We start from the raw sequence: 13,846 nt of genomic DNA, 5'->3' as shown, positions 1-13,846 counted from the left end.
GAATCCATGCCAAGGATATGTTCCCAAGGGATCTGCAGGAAGGATGTGGAAATTGCTCTACATCCTGCCTGATCTTCAAGGAAAACCTCATGGATACATCAGGGACCACCAGAAAATGAATCTGTGGGGCACCTCTGTCCTGTGCCTGGCAAGCAATGCCCCAAAGGGTGCATGGAGGAAATATTGGCACCTTCCCCCCTCCATTATTCAAATTCTGCAATCCTTGTTTGCAGCATCTATTCACTCATTCCAGGGCTGCTTTCTGTGGAGCTGCTCCAGTGCATCTCACTGAAGGCATAAAATTGAGAGAAGCCAGTGAATCATAAGGTCCCCGACAGCAGGACTCAGCAAGCAGCTGCTGTTAATCTTCCCTTTGCTACTCAGTTTTTGTTCTGCCTGTAATAAATCCCTGTGCCCTTTGCTGTTCAAACTGCAGCCTTGCTACTGGAAAGGGAGTGGGGTGGGGAATGCTGGAGATTGCTATGTGCAGAAATAAAATAAGGGATTCATGTCTTGGGCTGGCCAATACTTCTCATCGAGGACTGAGCCTTTGCTTGATCAACCAGTGTTAAATGTAATCATGGGGAGCTCAGGCTGAACCACAACATATTGGAAAAGCTGGTGGATTAATGCAGGAAATGGGGCAGACGGTGCTCTGTGTTTTCTTTGAGCAGGGTAGAATGGGCAATTGGAGACACGATGTGACATTGCTTCCAAATCTGGAGTAACATCAAGCTGGGAATTTGTTAATGAAAGTCTTTTCCCCAAATGCCACCTCTGTGGATTTACAGCTACTTGTGGTAAAGACAATATTCATAATAAACTTAGAAAATAAGAAAATCTGAGAATATCTACTATTTGCTTTGATATGAGCAAAATAACAATTACAATTTGGTTCACAATTTCTCCCAATCTGGGGATTTGTATAAAACAGAATTTAAAAACATTGAAAAGTAGTAAGAAAACACAGCACTCGACAGCACTTGAATTTCTGCACTTCTATGCAGGTTCTTCATTTGTGAAAAAATCTGCGCTTTTGATTATTCACCTGCACCTGAAGTAAAGGGGGAAAAAAACAAAATAGAAATTCAGAGAAAAATTGCCTGAGGGATTTGCTGCTGCAGAGAAGAAAAGCAGCTGCAGATCTGGTGGTGAGAAGAGCTGTGTCCTGTTGAAAATTTAAACTTCCCCATCATCCTTCCCAGTTCCCTGGTCCCTCTGCTCACACACTGCTGGGATTCATTTCCTGTGGCTCAACAATCCTCTAATCCCAGCACTGATTTCATGGCCAGGGGTTATTTAATCAATAGTCCTGACTCCTGTTGACAACGAGCTAACTTTATACTGCTCACCAGGCTTGGGAGCACTGAGGAGGGTGCAGAGCTCCGTGTGCTGCCAGGCAGGAGCTCTCTGAGATTAGCTTTGTGTCAATCCCTGCGGGGATCACATCCCTAGGAAGTGTCCTTGGAGTAGAGCTTGTGCCTGGTGCCACAGAAGATGCAGCTGGGCATGGAGAGTCCATAAATGTTGTGGCACAGGTGAAATGCTTTCAGAGGGATAATGCACCAACAGATAGAGCTGGAAAATGGAAAAGCTTTTGACACCACACCCTCTACCTGCTTCTGCCTTTACTTCTTCAGGGCTATAAATGTTACTGGCTCTTTACAGCTGTACAAGCAACAAGATCTGGCAGTGAGGCTGTAAAGGATCCTCCCTGCAGGAATTAAAGTCAGGGGGGAAAAATGCCCAGCCATGCCATCCACCAGAGCATGGAATGAGGCTTTGATTGCTTAGGAAATGAGCTGGAGTGGACTCCCCACATTTTAAAGACTCAAGACCTCACCAGGACAGCCCCCACCTGGGATATGGCCTGTCTCTCCTTCCAGCATGGCTCCAGACAGACCCAGCAGTGGGGCACAAGTAGAGAACGAATGGAATCATTAAGGTTGGAAAAGACCTCCAGAATTATCAGTTCCAACCTTTGATGGAATAAACTACATCCCAACATGCCCTGTGTGCTTGCTTTTTGAGCACCTCCAGAGATGGGAGGTCCTTTTTCAGGGCTTAACAACCCTTTCCATGAAAAAATTTTTCATAATACCCAATCTGAACCTCCCGTGGCACAGCTTGGGGTTGTTTCCTCTTGTTCTGTTGTTTCCTGGTAGCAGAGCCTGACCCCCCCTCACTGCCCCTCCTGTTAGGGAGTTGTGCAGAGCCACAAGGGCCCCCCTGAGCCTCCTTTGCTCCAGGCTGAGCCCCTTTCCAGCTCCATTCTCTTCCCTGGACATGTTCCAGCCCTTCAAGGTCTTGTTGTGAGGAGCCCAAAACTGGATACAGGATTTGAGATGCAGCCCCACCAATGCCAAGTTCAAGCTGCCTGAGACTGGTGGAATTGTGGGATTGGGCCTGCTGAGAACCTCATGGAAATTCGACCAAGCAGGTTTAATCCTAGACTCTGTAACTCCTGGGCCTTGGTTTCTTCAGGCAGTGAATGAATGGTTTCCACCTGGATCTGGAAAATATCCATGAGAATTCATGGGAAAGGAGGTCTTTAGCACTGCAGTGACTATGGTGGGAAAAATCAAGACTGATGGGCTTCTTCCCACCATGTTCCCCAGATGGAACACCAAAAATTTCCTTTGAGGACAGTTCTGTTTTTTTCCATAGCTCCAGTCTGCAAATGCTGTGGATTGGTCTAGAAACCCTCAAGATGGGAAGAAGCTTGAGCAGGTTGATTTTAACACAACTTTTCTGGCATGAAAATAATTCCTTTTTTGAGCAATTCTCTTGTTTAATTTCCAGCAGACAAGGAGTCACAATGAAATAGCCTTGAGTAGGATCTGAATATGAGAAACAAACTCCTGCAGAGGGATGAAAGATGTTAACTTAATAAAATTACAGTCTCAATCATACAAAACTGAACAAGAGAGCAATGTTTTCTCAATTGACAGTTGTGTTACTGTTCCCAAATGTTACTTTTTATTCCAACTATGCTAGCTGGGGTAGTAAAAGATATGACTTTGCTCCCCATACTTTGCCCAGTTGATTTTTTTATGAGTACCAAATCCTATTTCATGTCCTCAGTAGATGCAAAATTACCCAGAGTTGCCCCCAGTTGGAAGTTCAAATCTGTTAGAAATGGTTTATAGTAACACACAGGCTTGGCTACCACAGCACAGGGAAAATGTCTTTTTAAATGGTGTAGACTCACTCCCACAGAGTGAAAATCCTTGGTCTCCTTGTTCTATTTATATCTTACAGTGTTATATCGATGCTGGTATTTTTGTTACATTTTGTAGGATGTACTGAAAGGATTTTTAATATACTCAGATGTTGAAGAGCACTTCCACTTTTTTTATTTACCCAAACCTTCTGACATTATTAAAAAAAAACCCTGTGTGATATTTCTGAGGCAAATGCCAGGAATTTCAAAATTCCAAATGCATTTTCAATTGATGGTGAAAAGCCAGAGCAGGGATTTGAGCATCAGACCATTCTGTTCTGATGTGAGAATGGGAATTGCCCATGATTTCCTATAGGGGCATTCCTGGGAGATGGGCTGCTCTGCCCAAAAGTAAACATGAGTTCTTTTCTCCATTTCTTCCAAACTGCAATCGGTTGTGGGTCCATTGTGTAAAGACAAGAGAAACCAGTCAGTTAAATCCCAGAATGGTTTAGGTTGGAAGAGACATTGAAGGGCATCAGTCCCACCCCTGCTATAGGCAGGGACACCTTCCACTATCCCAGGTTGCTCCAAGCCCTGTCCAACCTGGCCTCGAGGCTGAAGGATGTGCATCCAAATTCATTGATGGGAGTGTGAACCCCACTCCCATCTCTGCCCCATCCCTGTGGGGCAGCACAGCTGGGCAAATAAAATGAGTTAAATGAGCATCTGGCAAATAAAAAAACATCCTTACCAGAGGTTCCAGGTCTACAGCTGATGACACAGAGTTAAGAAGTAGAAACTTTTTAACTGGGTTTTGGCCTTCATGAGGAAAAAAGATGGTAACATTGGGGGGTTGTGGGCCAAGGGGTGACATCCTTGTAGGGAAACATATGACAAAGCTGGCAGTGAAATATTGTTCTCCAGGTGAATTATTAATGTTGACATAGGAAGGGATATTTGTTGGGAATTGGTTATTATTGAAAAAATGCATCCTTCTCCCCCCTCCCCACAGCTCTCAGACAGGGGTTTAGGCCAAGGCCAGCAATCTTTGGGACTCCAGGGCAAACAAGCTTAGAGGTTACGAGAGAATTTCTCCTTTCATTAACTCCCAACTCCAAAAACTCCAGCTTTGCTGCTGCAGTCCAGTCTCTCTATGCCTTTTTGAGTCATGACTGGTGACAGAATTCAGAAGGGTCACGCTGGGCTGTAGCAGCACTGACACCCCACGGCTGCAGCAGGGATGGATGGATGGATGTGCCCAAGCCTCCTGTAATTGGCTTTGGAGAAAACCAGCACTGTCCCAAGAGTGCCACCAACTCAAGCCAAATGAATATTTCCATCTGCAGCTTTGTCATCATCTACAACTCCTTGGGACAGGAGAGTTGCTCATTTAAGTGCCAGAGAGGTAATTTGGAATAATAAATAATAAAAATATATCAATAAAATATATTTATTTACATTTATTTTTATCAATTTATATTTACTATATTAATAAATAAGTGGAAATATTCCCTTTTACCCCCCCGCCACCCCCAATATCTTCTTTATTTATGCAATGGAGTTGGGTCTGTTTGGATGTTCCCTGGAACCCTGAAGGTTTTACTTCTGCAAGTTGCACACTTTCACTCAGGGATGATATTTTTTGGCTGTTCATTAATTTGGGCGGGGATTATTTTCTTACAAGGTTCCTTTTGCCTTCTCCTTACATACTGAGTTGGTTTCTGAATCCTCCTGATAGATTTGTCTGGAGTGGTACAAGACCAGAAAGGGGCAAATCCTGTCCCAGTCATGCCTCTCTTCCACAACTCCCCCTAACTTTGGGGTTCCCAGAGCCAAGGACCCTGAATAGACCCGTCTGGGCTTTTTCCTTTGCAGGCACTACCACCTAGTGCAGTGCACTGGAACTTCATGTCTTCCCCTTGGATTTTATCCCACAGTTGAAATCGATTGGTGGAATAATGTATTAGCCATTGCTCCAAGGTGTTTGCTTTTCTTAACCACTGCAAGCAGTTCTCAAAGGGGGAACAATTTCCACAGCCAGGCAATGGGTTCATTGTCTCCAAAAGGGAATTTGCAAAGTGACTGCTAGAGCTGCTCTTAAAGGGGAGACCTTCTTTTGGATTTTGAAGTTGACTCAGTCCCTGTCTAGGCAAGCAGGATAAAATCACAGAATCCTGGACTGGTTTGAGTGGGAAGAGACTGTAAAGCCCATCCAGTGCCATCCCTGCCATGGGCAAGGGAGGACCTTCCACTATCCCAGGTTGCTCCCCATCCAGCCTGGCCTTGGACACTTCCAGGGATGGGATAGGCACAATTTCTCTGAGAAATCTGTTCCATTGTCTCACCACCCTCACAGGGAAGAATTTCTTCCTTATATCTACTCTAAACCATGGATAGCCATAAGCAAGAGCAAGGAAAAGGGAAAATCCTCCCCTCCTGGGAGGTTTGTGTGTGAACCTCACACCAAGTGAGTCAATGCTGTGGAACTGAGCAGAGCCTTCACATGGACAACCTTCTCCTCTGATGCTTCCCTGCCTGTTTACCCCCCAAAGCTCTCCATGCTTCTCAGTCTGGCTCATTTTTCATGTGCTCCAAAGGGATGCAACACTGGCCTGGTGTGCAGGAGTTTTTTGCTCCTCAGCCAGCAGTGACTCCTACTCCCAGAACCCCACTGCTGGATCACATATAGAAAGTGGAAGGTGTGAACAGAGAGGTCCCTTGGCTTTTCCATACCTGAGAAGTGTCTCAGAGTTTGTCTGGATCGTGCCATGATTTTTACAACCTGCTTTTCTTTCCAGGGTGCTGGCATTTCTCCCAAAATTAGACAAAGAGGGAGCAATGTGACTGTTACCTCCAGGTGAAGTAACTTTAAATTTTGGTTTGCCTTGAGATAGTCCTCCAACACTGGTTTCGAACAGAGGCTGATTTTCCTAAATATGAAGACATATTTGAAGACAATTTCAGACTTTGTGGAGATTTGCCTGTTAAGGCACGATGTAAAGCCATGGCATGTGCCCCATTTGTCCCTAGGCAGGGCATCCTGTTTACAGTCACAGCCTGCGCATAGAAACAGAGACCCGTTTTAGTTGGAAACAACCTTTAAGATCATGAGGTCCATTGGCCTGCCATGTTTTGTGGGAGTGAACGATGAGCAGAGAGCTCCAGATAATGCTAGTGTGGGTCCTCAGCCACCTGAGCACTCTCCATCCCCACCATTTGCTCACAGTCAAGCAGAAGTTTGAAGCAGTGGAAATAAAATGACATTATTCCAGGCAGAGCTGATTTCATGAAAAATACATTGTCTTTCCACAGCTTCAGTAAAAATATATTGGTTTTTGCCAGATGAAATTAGAAGTCATCTATTCTCAGAACCTGTGAGGAACTGGCATGAGATGGGAGTGGATATGAGAGACATCAAATCTCTTGCAGGGACTGAATTAACTGAATGCAACACTTTACCTGCAAAGGAAGCTAAATAAATTTCCTCCTGCTAAATATGCACTGCAAAATAACTACAGTAGTTTCACGAATACAAGCCGCACGGATTATAAGCCGCACCCCTGGTGCCTCGACAATGTTGCTGTCTTTGTCAATAGATAAGCCGCACCCCAAATATTAGCCGCACTTTCGTTCGTAGCGAGAATCCGTGCGCAGCTTTCACAAATTGGCCAATTAGCAACAGGATCGCGGCATAGCGGGCTTTACTGGCTCGGGGCGGGGCCAGGCAGGCTCAGCCCGCTCATGGTTGCCGATAGGGGTGGATGGCCCGGCTCGGCGCTACGGCTTGGCTGGGCCGGCCGGGCGGTGTTGCTGCCGCCGCCGCCGCCAGGCTCCCTGCTCCCGTCTGCACTGCCACTGCTGCGTTTGCTTGCCCTGCGGGCGGTGCTGCTGCTGCCGCCGCTGCCAGACTCCCTGGCTCCCCGCTCCCGTCTGCACCGCCGCTGCCATGTTGGCTTGCCCTGGCCGGCACTGCTGGCCGCCGCACCGCCGGGCTCCCCCACGCTGCTAGCCCTGGTTCCCCTGGGCTCCCGTGCACTGCCAGCCCTGCTTCTAGGGGCTTCTCCCCGCCGCCGGGCAGCCCTGCTCGCCGGGCTTCCTGCTTCTACTATCCTATCCTATGCAATGTGGCTCCCGTGCACTGCCAGCCCTGCTTCTAGGGGGCTTTTCCCTGCCGCCGGGCTTCCTGCTTCTGCTATCTTCCCCTATGCAGTCGGGCTCCCCTGCACTGCTAGCCCCAGTTCTCCCGGGCTTCCCCGCCCTGCTGGCCCGGGCTCTGCCGCCCTCCCTGCCCCGCCCTGCTGGCTCAGGCTCTGCTGCCCGCCCCCCACACTGCTGGCCCCGCCTCTGCCCGGCTTTCCCACCTCAGCCGGGGCCGGCCGGGCTCCAGCTTGGCTTGGGGCTGCCGCGGGCTCTCACTTCCGTGTTGGCAGCTTTTAGAATTTTGTTAATGTATTAGCCGCCCCGGAATATTGGCCGCACGTCCGGGTTTCCACCAAAATTTTGGTCAAATTGGTGCGGCTTGTATTCGTGAAATTACTGTATATGAAAACACTTCATTTATTTGCAATCTGAACTCAGCAATTACTGGTTTACTTCGCTTTTGTTTGACAGGCATAATTTTGTATTAAAAGGTGAACCAAATGAATATGAGTAAAACTATTATCCACCTTAAAACCAGGAGTAATTGTAGGTGAAACAAGAAGTTTTATTCAACAACAACAACAAAATAAATGTTTCTCTTTAATTTAATAGGCCTTAAAATCCTGGAACTGTCTGGTTTTCCCAATATTTTATCATGGCAGTTTTGAGCTGAAAGCACTGCAATGAGAAATCAAGACACTTCATTTTAAAAGTGTCAAGACAAAGAATCTTCACTTTTCCAGTTTTTTCTACCCATTTTATTTTGAGCTGAACTCGTCAAATCCTCAAAAATCTTTGGGGCTGTCAAAAAGGACACAGTGTCTCTTTTTAACCCTTTTCAAACTTTTAAAACATAAATAAACCCCCATTTGCTGACCAAAGACTTGTATCATTCTGTTGGCATTGGCTTTGCTACCAGACCAGCCCCAAATACATTTTTCTGCAAAATAAATGGCCTTGGATTAACTCAGTTTGGATGCTCTTGAACTGCAGCAAACTCTCTTTGCGGTTTACCCTCTGACACCAAATTAACCTTCCCCTGAGCAAGGCATTTATATTCTGGAGTAAATGCACTTACAGAGTTATTCTGCAATTATGTGAAATTATATTTGGTCTCAGCGTAACAAGAGCAAGTGTGGAGAGCATAGGGTGAGGAGAGGATGAACAGCCTGAGCATCCCCTGCTGCCTGCAGGGACAGGCTCCCTGTGCTCACCTGCACTGGTTTCTGAACTTGGTATTTGTGCAGTGAAAAGCAATCCTGGAATGAACAGTGACAAAAATGGGACTGCCCAAAGCTGCAATTTGCACCTCGGGAACCCCAGTGAAATGCTCTTCAGGGTTTTTACTCCTGGTCTCTGCAGGAGGACAGTGCTTTAACAGAGGGGATGTGAATCATCATCAAAGAGGTTTGCACATTCTCTGACTTTGCTTTCAAGTGGTTTCATGTCCATTTCTCTTAAACTGGTTGGAAACCAGGGAAAGGATGAAACCAGAGGATGTTTTCAGAGCCTGGAAACATTGAAGGCTGGATTCAACTAGGCTTGGAACAATCTGATCCAGTGGAAGGTGTCCCTGCCCATGGCAGGGAGTGGAACTGGATGAGCTATAAGGTCTCTTCCAACCCAAACTATTTCATGATTCAATGAAAGAGTGTACACAGAAATGTGCCATGAGAAAGCTGATCCTGACAGCAGGTGTCATTGCTTGAACCAGACTGGTTTGGTAATACCTGGCAGGGAATGGAACATTGAAAAGCTTCACCTTCCCAAATATCTGAGTTCCACCACCACAGAGCAGCTTCCTGTGGAAAGCCAGCCAAAAAAACGGTGGCATGCTGAAAGTGACTTCCCCAGGGCATGGAGTTGTCCCATATCCCAGCCACTGAGTGCTATGAATGATGAGTAAATGTCAGTGACTGAGCCCTGGCAGAGGCTGGCTGCATTGCTGAGCTCTGACAGAGGCTGGGCTGCATTGCTGTGCCTGCTTTTGATTTCTAAGAGTCAACACTGCATCTATCCTGCACCTCTCAGCAATTTTCCTGATAGGAGGAAACCAAGCAGCTTTTGGCAAGGTTTGCTTAAGCAAATCACAATTTTCTCTTTGAGGGCTTTTACCACTTGCAAATTTGCTTTTATTGTATCTACAGCTCCTTCCTGGTCAGACTTTGGTGTATGGGGGTGACAGCAGAAATGATAATTGCAAGGGCATGATGCTGATGGGTTGGAGTGATGCCACCACAGGAAATGCTTTCAGGAAGATGCTTTCAGAAAGATGTTTTCAGTAGACGCTTTCAGGAGATGGTTTCAGGAGGATGTTTTCAGTAGATGCTTTCAGAAAAATGCTTTTGGGACATGCCTTCAGAAGGTGCTTTCGGAAGATGGTTTCAGGAGAGGCTTTTAGGAAAATACCTTTGGGAGATGGTTTCAGTAAGATGTTTTTGGTAGATGCATTCAGGAAGATTCTTTCAGAAGATGCTTTAGCTCCACCATCTCTGCTGCTCTCTCTAGCTCAGCTAAAATGACTGCACTGGGGATCCTTTCCTCCTTGCTGGGCTTTGCTCTGCTCATAGAATTGAGACTGGTTTGAGTTGGAAGGAACATTAAAGATCACCCAGTCCAACTCCCTGCCAGGGGGCAGGGACACCTTCCACTATCGCAGCTTGCTCCAGGTCCTGTCCAGTCAGGCCTTGGACGCTCCCAGGGATCCAAGGGCAGCCACAGCTGCTCTGGGCACCTGGTGCCAGGGCCTGCCCACCCTCACAGGGAACAATTCCTTTCTAGTCATCCGCTCAGCACTGACTCAGTGAGACCTTTTCTGGCCACTTTGTAAGAGTCAAAATCCTTCCATTCTTAGAGTGAGAGCTGCAGTTCTGGCAATAATTGCTGTCACACCTAGCTTCCAAGTGCAGATGAGTGATGGCCAATTTTCTGCTGGTTGAGAATTTGCTTCTGAAAATCCCCACCTGCCCTGGAGAGCTGCTCCCTCACCACCCTGAACAGCACCTGGGATCTGAGTCCCAGCTCCTTTTCAGCTATCAGCAAACCATCATCACATCATGCCTGGCCAGAAACATGACCAAACACAGAACTAGAGCAGGGAAACAGGCAGTGCTTGCTTTGTTCTTTCATTAGAACTTGATTTGGTGCTGTATTTAAACATGAAATACTGAGAAGAAAAAGACAGGGCTCTGCTCCTCATTGGCTGTTATTAAAACTTTAAATCAGGCTGCCTATGGAGCCATCCCTGCTACCTTTGCAAAATGAAACAGGGAATTGGCCCCTTCTGTCTCTGAGGGAGGGTGCAAGCACGTCCAGCTATCCTAATAAAGCACTTGGATTTTCCTGAACCTGCCAGTTTGCAATTTTGTAAATCACCACAACAGGGCTGGGGAGGAAAAGGACTTGGAAATGTTCTTCCTAAATGGCAGCTGTACTGTAACTCAGACCAGCAGCTGCCCAGATCTCGTTCAGCTGTAAATTCAGTAATGGATTTCTAAGGAGTGGAGATTCATACCCCAAAATCCCATATCCAGCTTATAACTCCAAACCAGAAACATCCCCCTTGCTGGGGCATGTCTGGAAGGACTGCAGGGAACATGGTGGGAATTCTGGTTTAACCCCAGTTGCAACTCAACCTCACACATCCCAGTGGGGTGGGTGAAGAGAATCAAAAGGGTAGAAGTGAGAAAACTTGGGTTGAGGTAAACATTTTAATAAGTAAAGCAAAAACTGTGTGCAAGCAAGGCAAACCAAAGAGTCCATTCACTGCTTTCCATCACAGGCAGGTGCTCAGCCATCCCAGGAAAACACGGCCTCAACACTGGCACAGTGACTTTGGAAGACAAAACCCATCACTCAGAATTTCTCTCTCTTCCTTCTTCCCCCAGCTAAGTATGACTTCATATGGAATGGGATATCCCTGGGATTAGTTGGGATTCTGGCTGTGACTACCAGACCTTCTTCCCAGCCTCCCCTCTGGTGGGGTGAGAAGCAGAAAACACCCTAACTCTGTCACCCCTGCCCAGCTAAAGCAAAACATCCCTGGATTATCTCCAGCACAAAGCCCAGCCACAGCACCAGATAAGTTACTGCGAAGGAAATGAACTGTCTCCCACCCACACCCAGCACATGATGGGATGAGGACATTATTATTGTTATATTTAGGCTGATATAACTGATTCTCTGTTTCAAAATATAAAAAAATAAATTTAAATTAAAAAAAATTCAAAGTTTTGGTTTTGTTTGAATTATTTTGTTGTTTATACACAAGGTTTAGGTTCTTTTAATTTCATTTTCCAGGCAGCCTTTTCCTGCCCAGATATCATGGACCAGCTTCACCACAAGAAGCTCTGACTGACCTGAAAATGCATTTCCACTGCTCAGATAATTGATCTTCAATGCTGTCTGCCAAGTGAGCAAGTGAGAGCACTGAGTCACTCCTTTCCCTACCAGCCTGGTCACAGCCGCCCCCAGCCAGGCCAGCAAAGCTCTCACCTACAGAGAGGACCCAGCAGAGGGTTTTTTCCTGTGTGATGGGAAAACAGAACCCTCCTTCATCTTCTGGAATGAACTTTCTGCCCTTCTATAGAGAGGAGACCTGCAAAAACACCAGGGTAGAGGACTGGTGATGCATTTCATACTGAGAGTCCCAGACTGGTTTGGGTTGGAAAAAACCTTAAAGCTCATCCAGTGCCATCCCCTGCCATGGGCAGTGACACCTTCTACTGTCCCAGGCTGCTCCAAGCCCTGTCCAACCTGGCCTTGGACACTCCCAGGGATGAGGCAGCCACAGCTCTCAGGGCCCTGTGCCAGAGCCTGCCCACCCTCACAAGGAAGTATTCCTAGACAGAAATGAACTAGGATAAAAGATATATTGAGCCCAATTTGCATTTTTTTTCCCTCTGAAAGCAGGCAAAATCATTCTTTAGCTTTTCTGGGCCTTTTCTCTCACGCATCATCTCAGGCACCCTCTCAGAGAATATGTGATGAGCAAAGGGCTCAGGGTAGGGCCCTCTTCTGTCACATCTTACACAAACTGAAGGAACCTCTTAAGTTGGGGCAGCTTCATGGAGCAAAATGCTTGATCTACTCAGCTCTACCAAGACCAGCTCTGGGCAGTTATTACTGCACTGACTTAAACCACATCCAAAAGGAACACAGAAAATTTCATGTGTTCTCCCCTTCAGAAAGGGCAAGGATTTAAGATGAGGTTGGTTATCTTGGTGCAGGAACAGCTCCTCTGAAGTGGATAGAATCCTGCTGAGAGTAAATACCATAATCTGGTAGAGTTCCTGTCCCTGCTGCTTCTCAACCCACTGAATAACCAAGATCTAACTCACTCAGTGTTCCTGAGGGGGGAAAGTATTAGGCCCAACCACCATACTGGGGAGCACAAATTAAATTACATGTTCCAGCCAAAAAGCATCTTGCATGGCCTCCAGCAAACCTCATCCATGACTCTGATTTCCATAAAGTGCTAACAATGCCACAGGACACATCTCCAGCGTATCAATTTGCCCCCACAACAAACAGTCCTTTCAGCCAACTCACTTCATATTTCTGCCTTTGGGAGGTCCCCCTGCAGAGCTGCCTCCAGCCCTGGGATCCCAGAACAGGAAGGATGTGGAGCTGCTGGAGACTCCAGACATGGTCCTGGAGCTGCTCCAGGGCTGGAGTGGCTCTGTGGGAGGACAGCTGGTAAGGACAGTGCTGAAGGCAGTCTCCCCTGATGACTTGCAGCTGCACTAATTACCAAAGAGTGGAAACAGCCTTTCTTGCCCGATGAGGCTGGGTGTTACAAAAGAGTGAGTTAGTTAGCTGAGAGGAGTTTGTTGGAGTTTGCTGGTTGTGCTGTGAGGAAGAAGGAATGTGTGAGGGACAGATGGGGTTAGGTGGTCATCTGGAAGGAAGAGAGAAGGAGTCAATGCTGTGTGGAGCTGCCTGTGGAGAGGATATAGACAAAAACTATAAGATATTTTCAAGGTAATAAGGGACTGATGATGGTGTCAGTCATACCTCTACTGTCACCCCTCTTGCTCAGGAGCCAGGCTAGGAGAGCTGGGGGTGCTCACCTGGACAGGAGAAGCTCCAGGGAGAGCTCAGAGCCCCTTCCAGGGCCTAAAGGGACTGCAGGAGAGCTGGAGAGGGACTGGGGAAAAGGGGTGGAGAGACAAGACACAGGGAATGACTCCCACTGCCAGAGGGAAGGGATGGATGGCTGAGGGTGGTGAGACCCTGGCACAGAGTGTCTGGAGAAGCTGTGGCTGCCTCTGGATCCCTGGAAGTGCCCAAGACCAGTTTAAATTTGGCTTAAATCAGCCTGGGATAGTGGAAGCTGTGACTTGCTCTTGATACAAATGTAAACAGGAGCTTTTTACCCATTGGCCCTGCACAGACACCCCAGCAATCCCACCCTGTGCATCCCTGGTAGTGCTGTCCAAACACTCCTGGAGCTCTGGCAGCCTCAGGGCTGGGACCATTCCCTGGGGAGCCTGGGCAGTGCCCAGCACCCTCTGGGGAAGAACCTTTCCCTGAGCTCCA

Source organism: Catharus ustulatus, chromosome 23 (genome assembly GCF_009819885.2).
Source record: "Catharus ustulatus isolate bCatUst1 chromosome 23, bCatUst1.pri.v2, whole genome shotgun sequence".
NCBI classification, from domain to species: Eukaryota; Metazoa; Chordata; class Aves; order Passeriformes; family Turdidae; genus Catharus; species Catharus ustulatus.
The sequence above is the reverse complement of the archived record's forward strand: the minus strand, read 5'-3'. Positions refer to the sequence as shown.